Source organism: Dioscorea cayenensis, unplaced genomic scaffold (genome assembly GCF_009730915.1).
Source record: "Dioscorea cayenensis subsp. rotundata cultivar TDr96_F1 unplaced genomic scaffold, TDr96_F1_v2_PseudoChromosome.rev07_lg8_w22 25.fasta BLBR01001885.1, whole genome shotgun sequence".
NCBI classification, from domain to species: Eukaryota; Viridiplantae; Streptophyta; class Magnoliopsida; order Dioscoreales; family Dioscoreaceae; genus Dioscorea; species Dioscorea cayenensis.
Window position 1 is genome coordinate 24,477 of NW_024088276.1, and position 23,816 is coordinate 48,292.

General features: G+C 34.8%; 1 non-coding gene across 1 annotated transcript; it reads left to right on the forward strand.

Annotated features, from left to right (window-relative positions):
• The first annotated feature begins 402 nt into the window (after positions 1–402).
• LOC120257120 lies at positions 403–480 on the forward strand. The gene has a single exon (XR_005535529.1). It is a non-coding gene; the product is annotated as a small nucleolar RNA snoR99 (small nucleolar RNA).
• The last annotated feature ends 23,336 nt before the right edge of the window (positions 481–23,816 follow it).

The following is a 23,816-nucleotide window of genomic DNA, read 5'->3' on the forward strand; positions in this document are numbered from 1 at the left end:
ATCAAATTTGATATTATGGAGCCTCATAATATCAAATTTATGCAATCCAATTCTATGATTTAAAAAACAACAAAGAGAGGCTAAAGAGAAAGGTGGCTATCTTTTCCTTTTTACAAGGATGGAGCTTGGGATAATCAATGTGTTCTTGTTGTAAAACTGCACAACTGCTGAAAAGGCAATAATAAATCTTTGAAAATGATTTATACATTTATATTGGCTACAACAAATATTAGTGCTAAAAACTAAAGATATATATTTCAATCTAATAAAAACATATCTTCATTTTTTTAATATCAATTCTTTGTTTGCCTTTTTTTTTTCTCTTTATCCTCTTGCATAATCCACTAAAATACTTGCAACAACACATGTTAGGATGGAACAACATTAACCAAAGTTATTTAATTTGATATATGTTTGCATCTATTTCACTTTGTCAGCTATTTGCATATATTTAGCTGATCATGTTAGGATGGAAGAACTTTACCTGAGCTTCAATTGCTTTGATAAACTAATCTAGACAACCTAAAGAGTGAAATTTCTCTAAATTCGGGTGCTAAAACAACAACCTGCTTGCTAGATAGAAAATTTATGAGGATCTAAACACAAGGCTATACAAATTGTCCTAAAATTTATGAGGTACTAAAATACTTGCACTGGCTGGTTGCATTAGCAGCAGATCCTAATGGGAATTACCCACTGAATATTGCTCTTTTTTCAACCTAAGAAGAGAATGCAAGAATAAAATTAATATCATGAATGCGCTCTAGTTTGGCTTGGTGATGGGTTAAACAGAAACTATATAGGGTAAGGAATGTTGATTGTTTTTTTGAAATTTAAACAAAGAATGATGAGAAATCAAAGTATGATCCCGTGTTCTATAATGAAGCATGACTGCATGTTGCTTGATAAGTCTTGAGTGGCTAAAGTTAACATCTCAAGGAAAAAAAATTATTTCACATATGAATAACAGACTGTTTTTCTTCAGTTTATATCATATGAGAATTCAAAACTTGAGAAACAAGAGGGGGCCACATAATCCAGCAAAATACCGGCATAGAAGAGTATCTTATGGGAGGTTCATCAATATGTGAACATCATTTTCACTACACCACGGATAAACAATATGCCAAAGCCACAACCTAACGTTATGGAGCACTTTAAGGTGAAATTGCACTATATTTAAGGTTTCCCTAAAACTTTGGTTGATATCATATGGACAGATCTCTCAAATAAGGTACAAATCATGTACAAATCTGAGTTTGCTTTAGCCAACAAATCTCAATAAAAACTGATACAATGAGAAGTAAGTCGGTAGCTATTGCCAAGTATAATATTGGATTATTAGCCTAGCATGATAGTTCCTAGATGAAACATCAATGCATTCTATTTTTCAATTAACTAAACAATCATGCAATAAAGAAAACAAAATTAAGTTATACTATAACAGAAAAAAAAAATCTATGAACAATACCCTAAAGCCGACAAGAAACCAAGAGATATCATCAACTCCCACCCATTGATATTGAGGCTACTCACAATAAAAAAAAAGAAAGAAAAGAAAAGAAATCAACATAATAATAAAGATAATAAACAACAAGAATAAAATTTCAATGCTTAAAGATTCATCTTACCAAATAGAAAGTGGGTCAATGGCTACCTTAGCATCTTTCATATATCTTGTTAGCAGTATCAATATGGTGTTGTACCAAAGTTCCAAATTGTTGAAAATGATAGAGATCCTCATCAAATATTCAAATTACATAATATCAATTAAAATTTATATTTTCTTACATACCCCTACAAAGCCAAGATGCTCACATTGCACCAATTAGAGCACAATCAATTGACAAACAATGATATTATGCAAGGATAATGATGAAATTACATCTTAAACATGTCTACAACTTCTGCATATCCCCTTATAAAACCTTCAATATTGCCCATGCACACACCTCAAAAATTTCTAACTAAGATATTGTGTAGGGATTGAAAGAAAACATGCCTAAAATTATCAGCTTAGATATTTATAAGGTTTCTACATGTATTTCCTTGTAGAAAAACCTTATAACAACAAATAAAAGTCATCTAAAACGAAGACTTCTGCACAAGTAACCCTGATACAGAATATGTGAAAAATAAACCATTACTTTAAAAAAGAACCTCCATTGTCAAACCAATGTCACCATCATATTTGTGTGCTTAATTAACCCTACAATTCATAACAACAAAAAACTTAATTTCTAAGTTTCAAAAAAATTTAAAAAAATTTAAACTAAACTAGTGATCCTAATTTGACAAGGAAGAAATTCTGACAACAAAATCACTTTAACTTGGGTACGTGTATAAAAAATCCTAAAATTTGAAATATGAAAAAAAAAACCTAATTCATAGGTGATATAGTATGTGATAAGAGTCCTTAGCCATTTTTCAAGCAAATGATAATTGTTAACACTATTGGCCAATAGTGTATGTGTATTAAAAAAATTGAAATCATGACTAGAAAAAAGAAGCATATACTCATGAAAGAACACTTGTGAAATATTTTAAGGAAAAACCTTACACTAATGATACTTGGGATCAAGAAGACATTACTAACAAGATAAGATTTACCTTTCATTCAATTAAAGTCATTACAATTGGTAGAAGACATTACTAAGTGTCAAAACTCGTAAATGTCCTCATCAACATCTTGATGGGCCCATTGACCGTCATCATTAGCGTTGAAGATACTCTCATGAGTGCAAGGGAAACATTCAGTCTGAGGTCCACCATCTGTTATTTCATCACCCATGTCATACACTTCCCTTGGTTGATTACGTATCACAACAAACCAACCCGGATCATTGGGATCTTCAGAATAAAAAACTTGCTTCACTTGTGATGAAAACACATAAGGCCCATCAAGGATGTGTTTGCTAGTGTGAATCTTGCGAGAGAAATTGTGATACATGGCTCGTTACTCTCCTATCCATTTTCTCTTCCTTGGCCATTAGGAGGGTAGAGGGTTTCCACGGTATTTATTGGGTTAGTTGGGGTCATTTGAGTAATTATCACCCAAGCTTACTCACCAATGTCTTTTCCTTGAATATACAAGGGCATTGTTGTCTTTTGCCAAATGCTTATTGACTCTAGTCTTTGTTTCATAAGCACGAGGGTAACTTAGACATTTCTTGAAGTCCATGGCATTTTGGTTAATATATTGAAGCTTTAGGGGAGAAATGGTCATTTCTCCTTAAAACCTTATCCATTCCTTTAAATTCGAGTTTTCTTAGAGACTAAGCTTCTCATTCATCTCTTAACTCTTCTCTTCTTCATCCCAATGGCTGGCCCTCTCTTCTTCTTACCCAATCTTGTTTGATTTGAAGTTTAGAAGGTAATGATCCTTTCCTTTCATTTGTTTGGATAAGGCATGCATCTTCTATGTTGTGCTTGTGTTTTTAGCTGTTGAAATGGTTATTTAACTCTCATGCTCTTCTTTGAAAACTTGTTTTCAAAATATTTGTAATTGTTTGGCTATTTGAAGGTTGTTTGAGTTGTGAATCCCTTGTATTGCACCCTTGTATCCATGGAATTAGTATTCCTTTGAATTCCATGAGTTTTGATGTTATTTTTCTAGAGTTTGGTTGGGAAAAGTAGGGTGTTTAAGAGCTCAAAGTGATGCCATAGATTTGTTTATTCATGTATCTTTTTGGCAACTGTATAGTTTTGAGAACTTGGCGTCTTTCCCTTGGATTGTTGATGAGTTTGGTTTTGGGTACTGTAGTAATCCTAATTTTTACTGTAGCATTGGTGAGTTCTCCTTGCTTTCTTGGTTTCTTTGGCTTAGAGGGTAGCCTAGAACCTTTGGAACTCTTTGGAAATCCATGGTCTTAGTTTTGAGCTAACCCTTGACCTCGTTGAGGTTTGTTTTACGTGCTTAATCTTAGTGTTTTTCTTGGTGTTTCTTTGTGTTATTCTTTTCTTGTTTGTGTGTGTGTTTGTGTGTGTGTGTGGTCGTGGTTGGTTAGGTGGTGAGGGTTTGCCTTGAGGTAAGGAATTGGCAGAAAGTAATACTCTCGTGGGCTATACTTGCCTAAGTTAGTAAGTGGGACTAATTAGCATAATTCTATTACAAAAATACTAATAGCTATATATATATTGCAGCTTAAGTAAAGCTTTATTGGTTTATACTTGTTTTGTATCTTGTTGTTGATAGTTATTATTGTTAAAGATCTTGAAGGTATTATTTGGTGTTTAAATATTCATGTTGGACTTGTAATTGAGACCCTTCAAAGGAGTTTGTGAGATCTTTGCATTTGTTTTTGAAAAATATTGTATTTCAAAGTGGTTGTTTTGTGAAAATTAGGCTTCCTTGTGAAAATCTTTGATTTTGTGAAATATAAGTTCGAAACTCATTCTTGGGATGGTGAAAGGTAAGGACTTCTATGTTATTTCTTGTGTTGAGGTGTGTAAACGATTTGTGTTTAAAGGTTGAGTTTTGCTTGAGCTTTTTATCATTTCCTTATGGAAATGGCTGAGGTATTGTTGTTGTTGGTTATTGTTGGATATTGTACTCTGTGTGAAGTTGTGTTTATTGTTGAGTTTGTATGGTGATACCCTACTGCAGTAAGCGGTCTCCACGGCCAGCCTTTTGAGGTGGCGTGGCAGACCGCCTAATTACTACAAGGGCCAGTTCAGGTGGGAGTATAGAATTTTGACTGGATATTCATCGGGTAGATGTTGTCATCATGCGGTGAGCCGATAGGTCAACGTCAAAGGCATGAGTACTTTGACGGCTCTAAACCTAGCTGCGGCCGGGTTGAAGGTTTAGGGAGATTTCTAAACCACTTTATGCTGGGTGTTGTTTTATTATGGATTAGAAATTTATTCCCATTGTTTCTTTTGTAGTGTCATCTTGAATTTGTGGTGAGCAGACAAAGCTAGTTGTCGCTCTTAGAAGGGCAATCTCCCATAAATTGCCGGTAGTGCTACAGTAATGTTCACCCTTAATTCCTCAAATACATACATATACCATCGATCATGTCTCTCTTTTATTTCCATACACTAGCATGGTCAACAATTCCATATTGAGAGCATTACATTGGGAATGGCTATAATTACATAGGCAATCCACACCCATGGTTTTTCCATCATTTCAATTTTATCAACCATGTATCTTATTATAATTGTCACTTTAAAACAAGTTATCAATTCAAAGACATAAACCTAGTTTTCCATTCCATTATTAAACTAACCCTTGAAACACCATGCAACATCAACCATAGTAAACTATATAAAGCATTTAACTCAATTATGATTTAACTTTAGTTCAAGAACACCTCCAATATCAAAGATGCAATAACACCAAAGCAAAATCACCAACTTTTCATTTCTAACCCTAACATAATTATCATATTACCTCACCTCAAAAGTTCTTCAACCCTAGATTCATACCACTCCATTCCTCTAGATTCAATTGCAACTCATATTATCATTTCCATTCTTGAACATTCATACTTTTGTATTTCTTTACATAGGTTTCCATCAATGCCTTACATTTTATTATGAGCATACGTCTCTCCCCCTCCCTTGATCTCCTTCACATAATCCCAACATATCATAAAACATAAACAACCTCACCCATTTCCAAACCAAAGAATTACATAAAGATAAATCCCTCACATAATCAAATTTCACTTGCCAACATGAACAAACACTTATAATGTACATCCATAAATAAACATGCACACACTCTTCACATGAGACCATTAGCAACATCATTGACATTTAAAAAAAGATCTCCGGCATCACTAACTTCAATCCCTATAAGTGTTCTATCAAGCACTTGCACTAAAACCACAATGACATTTCATCAAGCACTTTTCGAACATCAAACAAGCCTCTAGATTAGCATACCCAATTCTATGCCCACATACAACATATACAATGTAAATCATCATCTTCCCATAATTCTTCCATTCTAGTAATTTAACACAATCAATGACATGGATATAAAAACATTTCCTTACCTCTTGATTTCAAGCCAATTTCACAAGATATGCATATTGTCACCCACACATGAGATCAATCAAACACATTTAGAAATTTCAACTCAAATTTAGTAATAAGCAAGAACTCCACACTTATCATACCTTCATGTGTATGAGTGCTCATACAAACTAACAACTTTGTACATCAATACCATTGAAGCCATTAACATTGAATTTAAATCAAACAATTCTCAAAATTATGTTCCCAAATACTTGTATTTAACACTTAGAGGCAATTTATCAAAGATCTTGTGTGCATCAACCCAAATTCCATCTCATGGACTCTAACATAACTCATGAATATGATTTTTTTACACATTATTCTTCACTTGCGTAATTCACAATATATCTAACTCCCAAGGTCATAAATTTTCATGAACCAAGTTAGCATACATCATGTATGATATTCTAACAAAACAATGCCAAGTTTCCAATAGTAACATACCAAATCACCACCAAATCATACAAATATAATCTACAAGAATCAAAATAAATCAAGAAGGATTTGGTTAGCCCACTCACCTTAGAATCTTATCTTCTCATCCTCCTTCTATTGATCTAAGGAAAGCAAGAGAGGAAACAAGAAGAACACAAAGCCTAAGTTACTCTAGGGTTATGATCAAGAACACAAAATGTAAATCAATGAAATTTAAAAGATTTACCTATCTTTATCCATCAAAAGCTAGAAAAAAGAGAAAGAAATGGAGGGTTTGTAGTTCTTGGTTGAAGGGGAAATGGAAGAGAAAAAGCTGAAGTTTTAAAGAAATTCTCGAGTTGCTACATTACTATTGCTACAGTGTTGGATAAATGCTGCTGTTGGATTGAAAATGCTACAATGACAAAATAATAAAATTTGGGCTGTAACAACTTGTGTCGCAACCTTCTTGGCATAGGTGAAGACCTCATCATCATCCACATTGCAGAGGGAACGGACATGATCCATGATGGAGCTATCATGGCGAATGGCCTCAACAACATTGCCGGTGTCGGCCTCGCCCTTGGTACGTATTATGGTTGCACGAATGTGAAAGAGGGCCTTGGAATGCTCGCCCCCACAAAGTGGCCGATGCGGTAAAGCTTGTTGGATCAAACAAGGCAAAGAAAAACGGAGAAGCACGCTAGATTCTGGTCAAAGAAGTACTCCGGAGAGGAGTTGACATCAGATGAAGGAGGACGATTCCCATGGGAACCTATTAGGGTGTCGGGCATGGAATCAAACACAAATTACCTAAAAGTCTCTAGAGAGTTTCAAACTTCCACTGCAGTCTCTCTAACTTTTCCACTTCCAATTAGATCCCTCTTTTTGTAAGCCAAATTCTTTTTAGTCCTTATTGTTACTTCCGTCAATTAAATGGATGAAAAATGTCGCAAATGGCCATATTCTAAATGAAAAGGCAAAAGTAAAAGTTTTTCCTCCAAGTCACATCATATTAAATGAGATGTATGACCATATCCTCCAATGAAGCTTTTTTGTTAGATACTTTTGCCTTTTACATTCTTTCCTTTTCTCATTCATCATCTTCTTCTTCTTCTTCAACTTCTTCTTTGTCATCTTGGTTGGGTTGCCAAAACCTCAACTTCTTTTCATCTTGTTTGGGTTGCTCATTGAAAATATCATGTATGTTCTTCTTCTTCTTCTTCTTCTTCTTCTTCTTCTTCTTCATGCTTTTATGGCTGTGGAAACTTACAAGCTTCTTCTTATTTTTCATGTTTTTTTGGTTGTGGAATCTTACAACCTTCTTATTTTTCATGTTTTTTGTGACTATGGAATCTTACAAGCTTTTTTGAAATTTCATGTAGATGTCATCAAGAATGGAAACTTTTTGTGTTATGGTGAGATACAAAGGAGGAGGACTCGTGCTTCAATTCAACACCTTAAGTTCATGGGAGTCAGTCAGGGGTGAGATATGTGTGTTGGGCCCTGGATGTTTTTCAAGTGAGAGTGAAGTTCGTAATGCCTAACTCATACAAAATTCTTTGCCCAATTGAGTCTGAATAGGATTTTGTCATGGATATTACCATTGAGGAAGTGAGTGGGTCTGCGGATTGAAACTCGGGCTCATTGATCCCATCGTAATACAACAATGATTGTTATTGCTCGTTATTTTTCGATTGTGTTCCTTTGTTTAAGTCATCGTTCCTTTGTATTCTTATCATTTCGTGTGTATTATTAACTTTTCTTGTCTATTATAATTATTTCTTGTGTATTATACCTATTTTTTGTGTATTATATATGTTTCCTGTGCATTATTAATTTTCCTTGTGTAGTAATCACTGTTCCTACGTATTTTGTGTTTTTTTGTTTATTGTAACGCAGGGAGTCCTTTTCAGACAACATGAACCCTAATGACAATACTTTTTTCTTCGAACATCTTCCTTTTGGGGCTCTCAGTATTGCTGGGTGTTCTAAAAAACATGATGGGCCAACATTAAAGGTAGGCCAACGGTTTCAGAATGTAAACCACTTCAAAGATTTCTTGCGAAGCACAGCTATAAGACAAAATTTTGAATTTACATTAATAAAAAATGATAAAATCTGGGATGACTGTGAGGTGCATTGCTCCAGAATACCAACGGTGAGTGTATGCTTTGAAAGAGAGAAATGTAGGCATGTTTTCTAACTGACGACAATTCAAGCAACTCATATTTGTGTGGAGGCATCAGTACGACAACGCATCCAAAAGCAAGTAAGAAGTGGGTTTCTGAATGTGCCATGCAGAAATTGAAAGAACAACCATTATATAGAGCTATTGACGTACCATACGTGTCATCCAGTTTAGGGGTTGTTCCTGCAGAAGATGGGAAGTACATGGCCTACTGTGAAAGTATGCATGTGCCGCGATTATGTAGATGATTAATTCACAGTCGAATGGTATCATCGGCCGTATGCCAACCCAATATCCTTGACCTTTTGACAATAACAAGCCATCTAACGACAAGCATGAGCTTCAAATTCGGCCACCAATATCAAAGAAACTGCTTGACTATCCAAGAAGGAAGAGAATCGAGTCACAAGCCTTTAATGTCTTCTATTTACATTGTAGCTGATGCCATCAAACTAGACATAATCGTAGATCATGTGATACAGTCATAGCGGACTGAACATTCTATCTATAATGTTAACGTAATTTATTTGTTTTTACTGTTTCCATGTTTAGTTTTCGTCTAATATAAGCATGAACTATGTAAGTTTTGTTATTATTATTGTTGTGTAGTTTTCTTTTTTTAGTTGTGTATTAAATTCTTTTCCTGTGTATATATTTGGAGTACTATGTATTATTTTTCATTTCCTGTGTAGAAATCTGGCTTTCTGTGTAGTGCTTCTGGTTGCTGTGTACTCTATCCCATTCCTATGTGTTATATCTGATTGGTGTGTATTATTTACGTTTCCTGTGTATCTTTAACTTTTTCTTATTTAGTAAATTATGTTGATCTGCATTATTTTCTGTGTACATTTCTTATTTAAGATGGATTTTCTAATTAACTACATACGCAATGTTTTCATTCACAAAGAACAAAAAAAAAAATACAAGTACATATATGGAAACTGAAGCTATGAAAATGTTATTCTTCATATGAATATGGAATACATCAACATTATGACCATTTTGAAGCAGCTTCGTCGTTTGCAACATCTTCATTTTTAGCATTTCTAGAACCCTGCACAGTTATATATGGAAAGGCGTTTAAGTTGACTATGGTCCTGTCATTTGCATCAGTGGTAGTCTCCTTCCTGCCCTTGTCCTTTCTCCTTTCAGCATCTTCCACATCCTTGATGGTGGTGGTAGTGTCCTGACTGGCTTCGTCTTTTTTCCTATTGGTCTCTTAACCGTCAACAATTCTCTTTATCACTAGCTAGCACAAGTTCAAAAAAACTACAAAGCAAGCACACAATAAATACAATGTCGTAAGCATATCATACATAGTTAATTTATAATATACACATAAAAATGAAACATTACACATTAATTACATTTTATACACAAAAGAAAGGATTTTATATAGTACGCTAGAAATATACATAGGAAGCAAGGATTCTACACATGAAGCTTATATATTACACAGATACTGGGTATTATACACATGAAACTATTACAATACACATAAAACAACTCATTACACAAAATTAGCAAACATTTCGCACAGAAAGATGGCCGCCTTTATGAAACTAGTCTCCCCTTAACACATTATACAAGGTGACTGTGACAATCATAGTTTTTTCACACTGTCTGTCATCTCATAGAACCAGATGATCAGGGGAATGGTGCACCCTTTCATGTGCACACTTAAAATGCCACGAACTGTGTATGTTTTGATGTTGTTATGTAGTTGACTTGGTACCTGTGTATTAATTCCCTTTCCTGTGTATTGTTTTCATCTTGTGTGTAGTAATTCCATTTCTTGTGTATTATTTCTGTTGAGTGTGAAATAATTTTGTTTCCTAAGTATTATTTTCGTTTGGTGTGTATTATTTCTATTTACTGTGTATCAAGTATGTTTCTTGTGTATTATTTATGTTTTCTGTGTATTATTTGTATTTTCTTGTTTACCATTCCATTTGATGTGCATCATTTGTTGAGTACATTTTGGATTTACGACCGATTTTGTAATTACAAACAATTAAAAAAATGACAAGTAATAATATGGATACTGATGTTCTTGCAATGTTAATGTTTACATTAGCTACTGATGTTAGATCCTTGCAGATTTATCTCAGGTTAGGCTTTCAAGTCTACTGTTGTCTCCTCCATCATGTATAACACATACCATTGAAAGTAAGAAAAGCTTAATTTATACAGTTAGTATCCATCATGTACAACACACCATTAAAATTAAGAAAAGCATAATTTAAACAGTTAGTAAACATGTATATAAATATATATACATATATATATATATTGCATGGACCAATTTTTCAAAATTATAAAAAAAAACCAAATTACAGATTCAATAAATCTTCAAAATTATAGAAAAGCTTAATATATATTTTTGGATTTTTTTATGAATAACGGTCTAATTAGATATGCAATGAAGTTCTTTTTATGAAGTTGAATAAATCATAATTTCATTAATAAAAAATTACAACAGCAAAAACAAAAAGGTAGCATGACAAGAAAGAAGCAAAGAAATTGGGATAGATCATTAATAATGATTGGCATTCTTACAAAATAAAATAAGTTTTATTAACCAACTTAAAAACAATTCCATTAATTACTTATAAAATAATAATTAAATATTATTTAAAATTATCTTAATCTTTAAACAAAATTAAAATACTATACATTTAGAAAAAATAAATTTTAAATTTATTATCTTCAAAATAAAAAAAAACCAAAGTTTCAAATTCAATTTTTAACAAGATAATAATAATAACAACAACAACAACAACAACAATAGAAATTGCAGAGGTTATTTTCGTTATTTCAACCGGTTGACAGGATGGGAGAAGCCGCTATTTCATGTGATTGAGATCAAAGGCATAATTATAATTTTCTATCCCACATAATGTTTCCATTGCCTCCGTTAAGTGTAAATGGTCTGAAAAGTAAATAAAACAAAAAGGAGGGACCTATAAGGAAATTTAATACTTGTAGGGATTTATTGGGATTATGCAAACTGTGGAGGGACTTTTTTGGTACTTTCTATATTATAATATATTTCTTTTTTTTCACTTCATGAACACCAGGCCCTTTTTTTCTTATTTTATCATTATTATTTTTTTCGCTTTTCCTTTATTTGTGAACACTATGCCTTTTTCCTTATTTTTTTTCTTTTGGGTGCCTGAAAGCCATCCCCTTCTCCTTGTTCTTTATTATTTTATTATTTATTTTTTTATTTAATAATTTATTTATTATTGTTCTTTTTTTAGCTTTTCTTTCCAATGGCTCACACTACAAAAAGGCAAGCTAATATAGCCTCTTTACTAGCCGTATGATGACAAGACAAAGCCCCAGACTGAATATCAATTTCAATACATTATCCCATTGATTCCAAAAACTTAGGGAAAACCAATTCGATACCTGGGAAGCGACTTCAACGAGTGGACCAGTATATTAGCCGCTTTTCGTGATATAGGTGAACTAATACCTACTTATTTTCACAAGAGAAGGGTGCAACAGGTTATATTACTGAACCCATACCAATCTACTCCGCCAGATCTCAATTTGGATACACTTGGGCATTGGGTGAACACTGATCCCACAGCCATCATATGGGCTAGGAGGTCCCTTTTCCATTACTATACTCCCACTCACCATTGTATGAAAGGTGGGTTTCGTTAGTCATAAAAAAATCATTTGAAACACTCAAAAGGGCATGCATTCTTGGTGCCATCGCAATATCAATAGGGTCATATGGGTTTGACTCATCAGTTGTGAAAAGTATTAATAAAACATGGTGTTTCGAAGGCCAACACGCTTGTGACTCCTTTTGGAGAGATCGGAATTTCTCTATGGGACCTCAGGTGCATTAGAGGATTACCAATTATAGGAGAGTTCTATGAAGAGTATGTCCCTCCAAAACATGCTTTATTCTAAAGAAGTTTATCTTTCTATTTTGAAAGACTTGTTTAATATCTTCCAATGGATCTGTTACTCCACTACAACAAATCCTAGCAAAGTTACTTATGTTCAGTGGGCCAGTTTTTTCTTTAGGGATCCACATGGGAAAGGAGACTTGCAGATAATGATTTTAATCACGTTCCTCAAGCCTCAGAAGGCTCTAAAAAGTGCAGACTGGTAGCCTTCTTATGCATATGTCTTTGTTGTTTTGTCATGCCTTGTAGAAGCTCTTTCATTCATCTAGAACTATTTGTAATGGCGGCTAAACTAGCCAAAAGGACAAAGCTATCTCTAGGCCCAGCTGTGTTGGTATGTATTTGCACTAACCTAGACATCATAGCTTCACACCGTAAAGGGCCATATAATATCTCTATTCCTTTCGCATGTTATTACTTTAATGGTTGGATTGAATCCCACTTTCAAGGAACCTACTCTAGTCGCACAACCCCTAGTGAAAGCCTCAAAAATATAACCGGATTGTGAGAAATTCCGAGTATGGCCTTCATATCGTATATAGGGGCATGCACTTTCACTTCTAAAAGGGTTCGGAGTATGTTAAGAAATGAAGGATGTCTCAAATAGTGCCCATTTGTTTGTGATGAATTCAAGAGTGAAGGTTGGTATGACGACCATAAAGAACCTGGTGACAAAAATATGCTCAACACAATTCAATTAGAATACTTTATAGCCATTCGTCAGAGTATACTTCCTTGACACTTCAACAAAGATATCTTCGCCCAACAGTACAATCCTCGTAGGTTTGTTCAGCAGTTTGGTTATAATCAAGGGTTTCTAAAAGTCATTCACGTGTCAAATCACCCTCAAGATACTAGTCTCTTGGTGGGCTATTGACACCACTTTGCTCAAAGAAAGTCGGGATCAAAATTCTACATCCCATCTCACGAGTGTGTAGGGCGCCCTTTATACTTATATGCATAGCAATGGTCGACCCATCTACACACAATCTTGAAGATCATCTATGACCGTCTTAATGAACAAGACAATCCCTCACAAAGAAAACGGGATGTCTCTTCCCCAACGGAGTCATGGTATTCTTCGAAAAGGACTCGAACTAATGGAGCGCCTGTTCATCGTACATCTTTATTGCTTTCTCTATTTTTCCTTCTTTTTTTATATTATTCATTTGCTTATTCATTTGTTCTGTCCTTTTTTGGAATTGGTTGAGCAAAAGGGACATCTTCTACTTGAGGGCTTTCCACAGGAGGGTTGACATCAAAGAGGGGTGTGTAGTCATCATCATCATGTTGAAAATCCGAGTATAAGGAGTCATGCTCAGAAGGAATTACCTTTGAAGAAGAAGCTCTATGAGAACCTAAAATAGAGAGGTGAGTTTTATTTAGAAAAAAAAATTATTTAAATAAAAAAATAAAAAAATAAAAAAATACTAGGAACTTGTAGGTTCAAACTCGGGTTTTGAGATGCTGACTTGTTCTTCATCACTCCTATTCGGATCATGAACCAAAAAAAAATACCCTCCTTCAAAAGGTTCTTCCAGACATGGGGAACATTGTGCCACAAGAACTACATCCATGAACCCATCAGATCCCCAATCTAGTGAAAAAAATCATGTCTTACAAGTTATTTGGGAAAATAATTTCATTGACAACATGAAATCATTACAACCTTATGAACATAAATCCTTAAGAGAAGAAACCATCAAACTTCATAGAACCAAGATGTTTCCTGGGGTTGATATTTCGGCTACAAGGGACAAGGTATATGAAAAGCTTGACATCGCAAAAATTGTTCAAGACATGAAGTATAAAGAAAAAGGTCCCAACATGGAAGAGAATGACAAATTGATGAAGAGTGGAAATAGCATTAAAAGAAAAAAAAATCAGCCATCATGGTACTGACTTAAACTATCGACGAGGCTAAAATAACGTTTTCACAAACACAAAAGAAGCTACAAGAGTTGGAAGCCCAAAGTGAGAAGTTGAAAGCTTAAGAAGAAGAGGAAGACATATACCTCATAAAGTCAAGTTTGGACTCATTAAAGTCCATTGATTCAATACAAGAAGTAGACAAATCCTTGGATATTGTCTTAGAAAAACTTGAAGCACTTAGAAGGGGGTGACGATTCACACTTATCTTCGTCACTTGAAGAACTTCTCGCCAACTTTGAGAGATTGAAATAACAATTTTAATTTAACTAATCTTCCTTTCTGATTTTTTTTTTCTTTTTTTCTTTCTTTTAGACATAAGCTATTTTATATCTTTGTTAGCTCAATCTAATAAATGGAATGAAATTCTATGTCGTTGTAGTCTTCTTCTTAGCAATAAATCTTTTAGACTTTCTTTATGAAAATCTGAAGCTTCAAGCGTAATCTTCACCATCTTATTTTTTTAAAATGAGGGCCTTGTACACATTTATAAACATTTTCAGCCAAATCTGGAATGATTTAATAAGTTGGTCATCAACTTGATAGCACCATGGGTGGACAGGAAACTAGACATATTTTATCTTTAAACTAAAAAATTTTATGATGATCAAATGAGCTCAAAATCTGATCTCCACCGTTTATATTGGAGATAAGGACCTTACAAATGACTGTAAAAATTTTCACCAAGATTGAACATGTTTTGGTAAGGTTATCATTGACTTGATTAAGAGATAGCTGGCCAGGAATTTAGATAAATTCTACCTCTGAATTGTAGAATTTTTTATGATAGGCATATGACGTTGGAATTCAATCTTCACTGTTCATATTGAAAATGAGAACACCTTGACCACGTAGAAAACTTTTAGAAAGATCAAAGCTCTTTTGACAATCTGATCTTGAGCTAAAATTTAAGCATGGCGTGATGACAGTCATCCATGAATTTCATATATGATTTGCAATTTTATCCAGAAAATTAGTTGGCTTGAGGCTCAATCATAACCGTTTACATTAAACATTGTCAAGTTTGGAATCTTCACAAAAAAATTTTAGACCGATCCATCGTCTTCATTATGTGGCATTTAATATATTTAAAGTATTATTAAATATTCGACAAGTTGATTAAGTGGGTAATTAACTATCTGATACCTTCTCTCCCATTAAGGCACTACTTCGAAGACTAAACCCAAGTCTATCAGTACTTCTCCATCCCTTGCTTCTCCTATGATGGCTTCCATGAAAAGCATCTCTTTCGCAAGGCCTACTCCTACATCAGCACTCTTCCTTCTCTCTGAGACTCTAATTCCATCACCCTCTACTCCTTTTCCCGTAACGACTTCCACCTTCACCTCACCATCACGACCACTTCGTCTTCCCATTCGGTGACTTTGGATAGTGTCACCATGGACGCCAACATGAAGAGCCGAGTGAAATATGACCTGAAATCCTTCATCAAAGGCTGTGCGTATTACCACCATCTTGACCGTGTTTGGCGTCGGAGCTATCTCCTCCATGACCTTCCCGGCACTAGAAAATCCAATTTAGCCACCGCCATGGCAAAATTCTTATGCTATGACATCTACGACTTTGATCTTTTGAGGTTCTTTAATGTTTCTGTGATGCGAGCATTTCTATTGCAAATGAGGGCGAGATCGGTGATAATGGTTGAGGAACTAGACCTCCATCTCTCAATAGAAGCACACGATGGTGTTGTCGAGAGTGTTGCACTTCATGGTTGGGATCCAAATCCGATAGGTTAATTATCCAATTAATCATCTTGTGGAATATTTTAATAATATTTTAAACATATTAAATGACACATTAGCTGATAAGACGGGAAAAAGGGACTTCCGTTAAGAGGAGGGACTCGTTTTACACCAATTGAAAAAAACAGCGATCTTACGCGGACAAAAAATATTAGAGGGACTAAAGGGGCACTTTAGCTATAATACAGGAACTATCCAGGGTATTATATATTATTATTACTATTCTTAATTGTTTATAGTTTATTTTGTCTTAATTGTTTATTGTTGTTGTTATTATTTATTGTGATTATTATTGTTATTGTTATTTGTTATTTGTTATTGTTATTGTTATTATTATTATTATTATTATTATTATTATTATTATTATTATTATTATTGTTGTTGTTGTTGTTGTTGTTATTATTATTGTTATTGATATTGTTATATCTTGTTGCAATCGTTGTTATTGTTATTGTTGTTATTATTTATTGTTATTTGTTATTATTATTAGGGAAAATTACTTTTTATCTTCCAGAAATTTGAAAACTTCCCAAAAACCCCTGTAAGTTTTGAATACCCTGGGCAACCCTTCCGTTATTGGTTCACTTCCTTTTTGCCCCTTGTAGGTCAGTCGAACTGGGTCCATGTGGTAAAATCTCATCGTTGCCCTTGAAAATGGTGGGATAAAAACCGCCCAATCAAATCATGTTTATAAAAATTTTGCATTCCTGTTTGCTTTTTCTTAAACAAACTTTGGAAGACTTTTATTACGTTAGAGTGTTGGAGTTTTTCAATTCCTTCCCATTTGGTGTGTTGGAGTTCTGCCAGTTGCTCGAGAAGGTGACCATCTCTTCCTTGGCCTTACCTTAATTCACAAGAGAAGCCTTGCGAGAGAGAGTAACAATTTATTTTTTTGTTAGGTATACTATGGAGAATTTTTGAGCTATTGATAGATACAAAGGGGAGGGACGCGTGCTAGTGTTCACGGAGCCGACTTCTTGGGAATCATTGTTAACAGAGATATGTGAGCGATGGGGTCTCAATGTTTCCCGTATCAAGGTGAAGTTTATCACACCCGATGCACATAAAATGGTTTGTTCAATAGAAAATGAGGTTGACTTCCAGCGCATGTGTCACGTGTATGCCCTATTCAAATACACTACAGTCGATCTTGTGGTTGAGACATATGATGTGCCATTACCCCTTCCTAATAACAATAATTTCTTCTCATTGTAAAGTTATTCTCCTATATGTTGTTTACATAGTTTGTACAAGTTAATTAATGATTAACTGAAGTGTAACAGTTTTATTGCTTAATTGTCCCTTTGGATTTCCTATTTTCTCCTTTAGATTTCCTATTTTCTTTTAAGTATCCCAGTTTCCGCTTAAAATTTTATGTTTTTGCTTAATTATCTTAGTTTCAACTTAAAATTGTATGTTTCTTCTTAACTTTCCCAGTTGCCATTTAAAATGTTTCTTCTTACGTTTGTGTTACCAAGTATTCAGATTCTACGAGTGTATCTATTCAACCAAAGGGCGACCCTGATGGTGTAATAGGCCTTCCTTCCTCGTCAAATCAATCTTAAGTTTCATCTTTGGATATCGAACAACGTTTTCTATGTGCTAACCATTTCAGAGACGCACTCCAAAATTTTGCAATCAAGCGGAATTTTGACTTCAAATTCATAAAGAATGAAAAACACAGGGTGACTGTCGAATGCGCAGCCGTTAGCTGTGAATGGCGCCTTCATGCATCAAAGGAATACAATAAAAATACTTTCAAAATCAAGACAATACACCCGTCACACACTTGTGGTGGGGGAATTGGCTCGGTGTCACATCTGAAAGGGTCCAAAAAATGGGTAAATGCAGATGTGATTCAGAAGCTTAAGGATCAGTCCTTGTATAAGGCCATTGACATTCAGAAGGACACGTTACGGGAACATGGTGCCCACATTACATACAAGAAAGCTTGGTTGGGAAAGAGTATGCCCAGGTTATCCTCTACGGCAGCAAGGTCTCCAGCTATTATTTATTACTTTGGTAAGTGGATAAGGTGGTTGAGACAAACCTGGGCAACATTGCGATTGTGGAAAAAGATGGTGAGCGTTTTAAACATGCATTCTTTTCTTTCCGTGCATGTATCATGGAATTCAAGAGGGGTTGCAGGCCATTGTTGTTTGTCGACAGTACCCACCTTCTTGGAAAATATCAGGGTACTCTATTTGGTAGCACAAGCAAAGATAGTAACAATGGTTTTTTCCACATGGCGTTTGGTATTACCGACAACGAGACTGATGCCAATTGGACGTGGTTCATTTCCAAATTAGGTGATGCTTTATAAGATGACGGAGATTATGAAGAGATTATTACTTTTGTGTCAGATAGGTCTAAGGGTCTTGTCAACGCGATTGTAAATGTCTTCCCTTCTTTCCCCAAATACATACTGCCTTCAATACTTGGAGGCCAATTTTATGAAAGACAATGTTAGACTTGGGAATTCATTGAGGAAGGATTATTGGTCCATATACTTTCGTATTGCATATGCATCCATGGTGAAATAATTTGATGATTCAGTGAATGAACTGAAAGCCATGTCACCCGAAGCCTATCACTGGCTGCTTCATAAATCAGATGTCACATTGGTCAAATTATTTATTCAGAGGTGAATAGTATTCAAATGTCCCAAAGTCATTCAATGTGTGGATCAAAGAAGCTCGGCATTTACCGATGATGAAAATGGTCGACTCCATACAATATTTAAATGTTGATTTCATTCCATTGAATTGTCATAATAGTGTTTGTTATCTTTTAAAATTATTTATTTCTATTTAAACTTCAATATCTTCACTTAAAAAGGTTTGTTTCTATTTAAATTTCATGGTCATCACTTAAATTTGTTAGTTTCTAGTTAAATTTTAGGGTCTTCAATTGAAATTGTTCATTTATGTTTAAATTTTAAGGTCTTTGCTTAACAATGACTTATAATGTTTCTATTCTATGGCATACAAGTTCAAGGTGATGCCCATGTTATGCACCCACAGTGAGTAAGTAAACAAATAGGAGACCAACTTATGCTCTGACATACATAAGAAGGTAGAGGAAATTATTGTGGAAAGCTGAAATCTTCATGTTGGTCGATGTGTCGATGACTGTTTTGAAGTGGTTGACCAGTGTAGCAACTACGTAGATTTATCGGGTAAAACTTGTTCATGTCGCAGGTAGCAAATTTATGGTATTCTGTGCAAAAACGCTTACACTGCAATAATGCAGACATACATGAACGTTCATCGATTTATTTGCGGCTACTTCACCGTCGACACTTACAAATTGGCGTATAAGGAAGCTATTTTCCCCATACCTAACCATGACAAGCCTACCGACAACACTCAAGAACTGCGTTTGCGTCCGCCTATCACGAGAAGGCAACTTGGGTATCCTAGACGGAAAAGGATCGAGTCGCAAGCGTCTGAGATCCAAGAGTTACGTTGCAATGATGCCATGTGTCCAATCACAATCGTAGATCTTGCAATGAAACTATCACCGACTAAGCATGGATGACTAATTATATTCGTTACATATGTTTGTTAGAAACTATCACAAAATACTGTATGCTCGTTACAAATTTAAACAGAAACTATCGAATTTATGTGAAAAATCATAGATCTTCAAACAAAAACAATAACATTTAAGTATTATCTTAAATGTAAACGTAATACATTTTCTTGAACACATAAGCACTTTATTAAACGTCAACATAAAATATTAAACATAAACAATGATAGTTAAATAAAGACAACTAAACATAAACACAAAAATAATTTATTAAACAAAAACAATGATATTTACAAATTTTAACAACGATATTTACAAATCAAATTAAATAAGTTAGACATCATCGATTTCAAGTTAGCATGATATCATTGAATGACAAACAAGCTTAATGTTTTTTGCTCCTTAGTTGATTCGACGGCCTTACTTGTATTTGCTTTCTCACTAATGTCAGTTGCACTCTCTTCCATGAGTATACATGCAACATACTTTAGTCTTAAATAAGGGATGTCGGAATGTGGTAGTTGTAGCTTTTCATCTTCGAGTATTTGTTCAATAAAACGCATGACATACATAGCGTAGTCAACACTTCCTCATTTTTTATCTTAGATTGTCCCCGTCGTGAATTAGGGGGTAGAAGGTCATAGCCGTCTCGCCAAACTCCATCTCAACACAATTTTCAAATAGTTTCCATTGTCAAGAAATAGAATTTGAAGTTAGAGTTCCGACTAAGAAACTACGATGTGTGTGTGCTATTTAGCATGTAATTTACCATGTCTATAGCATCTCTATTGTACTTCTCACTCTCGCATGAAGAATAATGCCCGTACTTTTGTTTTTCATTATAAAGAACTACAACATAGAAATGGCCATTAAGGATGATTAGCAAATGACAATATCAACATCATGCAAGTTATGAGCTGCATCGTCGATCACAAAAGAGTAATCTCAGATGTATCCTCCTATTTGGACATGAATAGCGCCAGTGGCAGTGTGATGGAAGCAAGCTTCTTATATGGATAGGGTACTCTCTTCAATGATGTCTGAATTATGCAGACAAATACATCCACGACATCATCGATGACCAGCAAAGTGACAGATTAGCTCGTGTTGTGTTATCAAATTCATTCTTCCAGACGACAATCCTGATGTTAAATGGTAACACATATATTTAAATGATAATATAAATACTTAAGTGGAAGCTAATTATTTTAAATAGTAACACATATATTTAAATGATAACTTATAGGGATACTTTATACATACTTGTCTATCAAGTAGTTCAGGTAAATCTTTATTATCTCCTACTCGAATTTATCTAGGCGTGTGTATCCGGCATATCATTTCTTCTTGGGAAGAAAATTCTTTCGCACATCTTCATATTGTTGGTTTGTAAGGACTGTATTGTCCACATCATTAATCTGTGTGTCCTCATCGATGTTTCCTTTTCCTTCCTTAACAACATCTTTCGATTTTGAGGTATCACCAGAGGGTTCACTACTAGGAATAGTTGAGACATCTTTGCCTCCCGATGACGGTCGTTTGGGTAATGTTGTCGATGGTTGTTGGTGTTCTGTGCTTGGTGCACAAGTTGCTTCCTATTGGTAAAACAATGGTTTGTCGACAGTAGTTACTGCTTCGTATTGTTGTCGGATCATGTCCTCTTTCGATGCGGCACTATTGTCTGCCTGTTCCACTGAGATGGGGATTTTATTGGCAAGAGACTCAATAATCATGTCAACATCATCTGTGATGACATCATCAACTAGAAAAACATTTGTTGGTGGTTGGTCCACCCGGTGGTGAAATTATTTGTTTTAACATTAGGCAGTGGAAAGAGAGACATTGTTGATTTTCTTCTCGTGGCAAGCCTCTTCCAACGGGGGCCTTTTCGGATGGCCATACCAATTAGGTTATCAGTAAATATTGGGGCTACGTCAGTAGTATCCGGGCTATTCCTAGTAGCATCGATGCAGGGTCCTTCATTTGTTGGTAGGGACGTAGTATTCGACTATCGTCCTTTTAATGCTTCGACACAAGCAACAAGCCGAGGGAACTCTTTTATCAGTATTTCGCACTTCTGCAACAAGCGTGTAGTGACATCATCACCTGTTGCCCTGAGAGGAGGGGAAGGGGGGCCTTGTACTACTGCGAGATGTATGTGCACGGGTTGGGCTGGTAGATGGCAAACTACGTCAAGCGCTCCTTGAAGAGGTTGGCTTCTCATCTATCCTTCGAGGGAGTGGTGCAGGAGTAATGTCATCTCCGTAGCGGATGGCCCAAACAAATACTTCTTTTTCCTTATTCGCAGCCACCAATTTAGGAAACTAACATTTGTAAAATCTTAGTGTAACCCCAAAAAAAAATTTAAACATTAGCGTACACCTATAAATGGTTTCTTAAACAAAAACTAATATTGTTAAACGGTAACCCATAAACTTAAACAATAACCAATACTTTTAAACAATAAAACATTATTTTAAATGGAAATGACAATAGTTATATAATAATGCACACACCTAAACAAAAAAAAGTTTTCTACATAAAAATGTCACTCCATATAAACATTAACGTACAATGTGAAATTATAACAGACATTGTTATGATTTATTACCTCCTTTCCTTCGAGCAATGACAACATGGGTCCTAGCAACGCTTGCTTCCAATAACTATCACCACCATGACATAATATCCATGGGGTCTTCCCAAAAGGTAACTTCTTACTTGTGCCGATAAGCACATAAAACAATATGTTGAGTGTGACTGCACAACCTTTAAGGTACCCTGTGTTGGTCTTCTTCCAAGTGCATTTTGCTTACACTTGAGCGGTCATTTGTGAAATATCCTCCATAAGCCATTGTGTGTCGCTTGCACCCATGAGTATCATCCCATTCCAAGTAGGTTATCGACATAATCAATGATCCAATTCGACACCAAGCATGACGTGTTTGGGAAGAAAATACTACCCAAGAGGTACACCATAAGGAGTTTCACAAAATTCTCTTCTTCTTCCCTTCGCCGAACAATTTGGTTAAGTGTTCTTTTAATGGAGTCTCTGTTTCTTTCATAGGTTTTCAATAAATACTTGTCTTTAAAAGATGTGTGTGTTTTCTTCTTCTAAAATATGACTACATCTCCATCACATCGTAGACTAAGAATGAGAGCCACATCTTCAGGCCTGAAACTCAGCAGGCTTACCCCAATCCTGAATTTATTAGTCCAGTCATCATACTTTTGCAACAGAGAATCAAAAGGGTCCTCTCTTAGAATACGGGTTCCATTTCTGTGAGTGCTACAAATGGTGTCCTTCTGATGATCTCCCAATATCGTCCACTCATGTGAACTTTTAATTCAACCATAGTCTCCACTACCAGTGTCAAGTAGTATCGCCCATTAACAAAGTTGACCACCATTGGCATAAGCCTACAAGAGCAATACATTAAGTAGTATTCAATAATCTTAAAGGGGAAGTTATATTATCAAATGGAAACCTCATTTATTAAACAGATACTATTAAACACTACATAATGCAACCATATCAAATTAAATGGGAAACATACATTATAAACATTACACATCACCATGCAGAACACACACATGTGAGATTGCATAACAATCGAAAAATCTAATTAACCACAAGCGTACAAGAGCAATACATTGAGCAGTATTCAGTAATCTTAAAAAGGAAGCTATATTATTAAACGGAAACCTCATTTATGAAACAAATATAATTAAACACTACATAATGCAACTATATCAAATTAAACAAGAAACATACATTATAAACATTACACAGCACAATGAAAAATACACACATGTGAGATTACATAACAATAAAAAAATCTCCTTAAGCACAAGCGTACAAGAGCAATACATTAAGCAATATTCAGCAATATTAAAGGAGAAGCTATATTATTAAACGGAAACCTCATTTATTAAAAAAATACTATGAAACACTACATAATGCAACCATATCAAATTAAACTGGAAACATACATTATAAACATTATACAGCACCATGAAGAACAC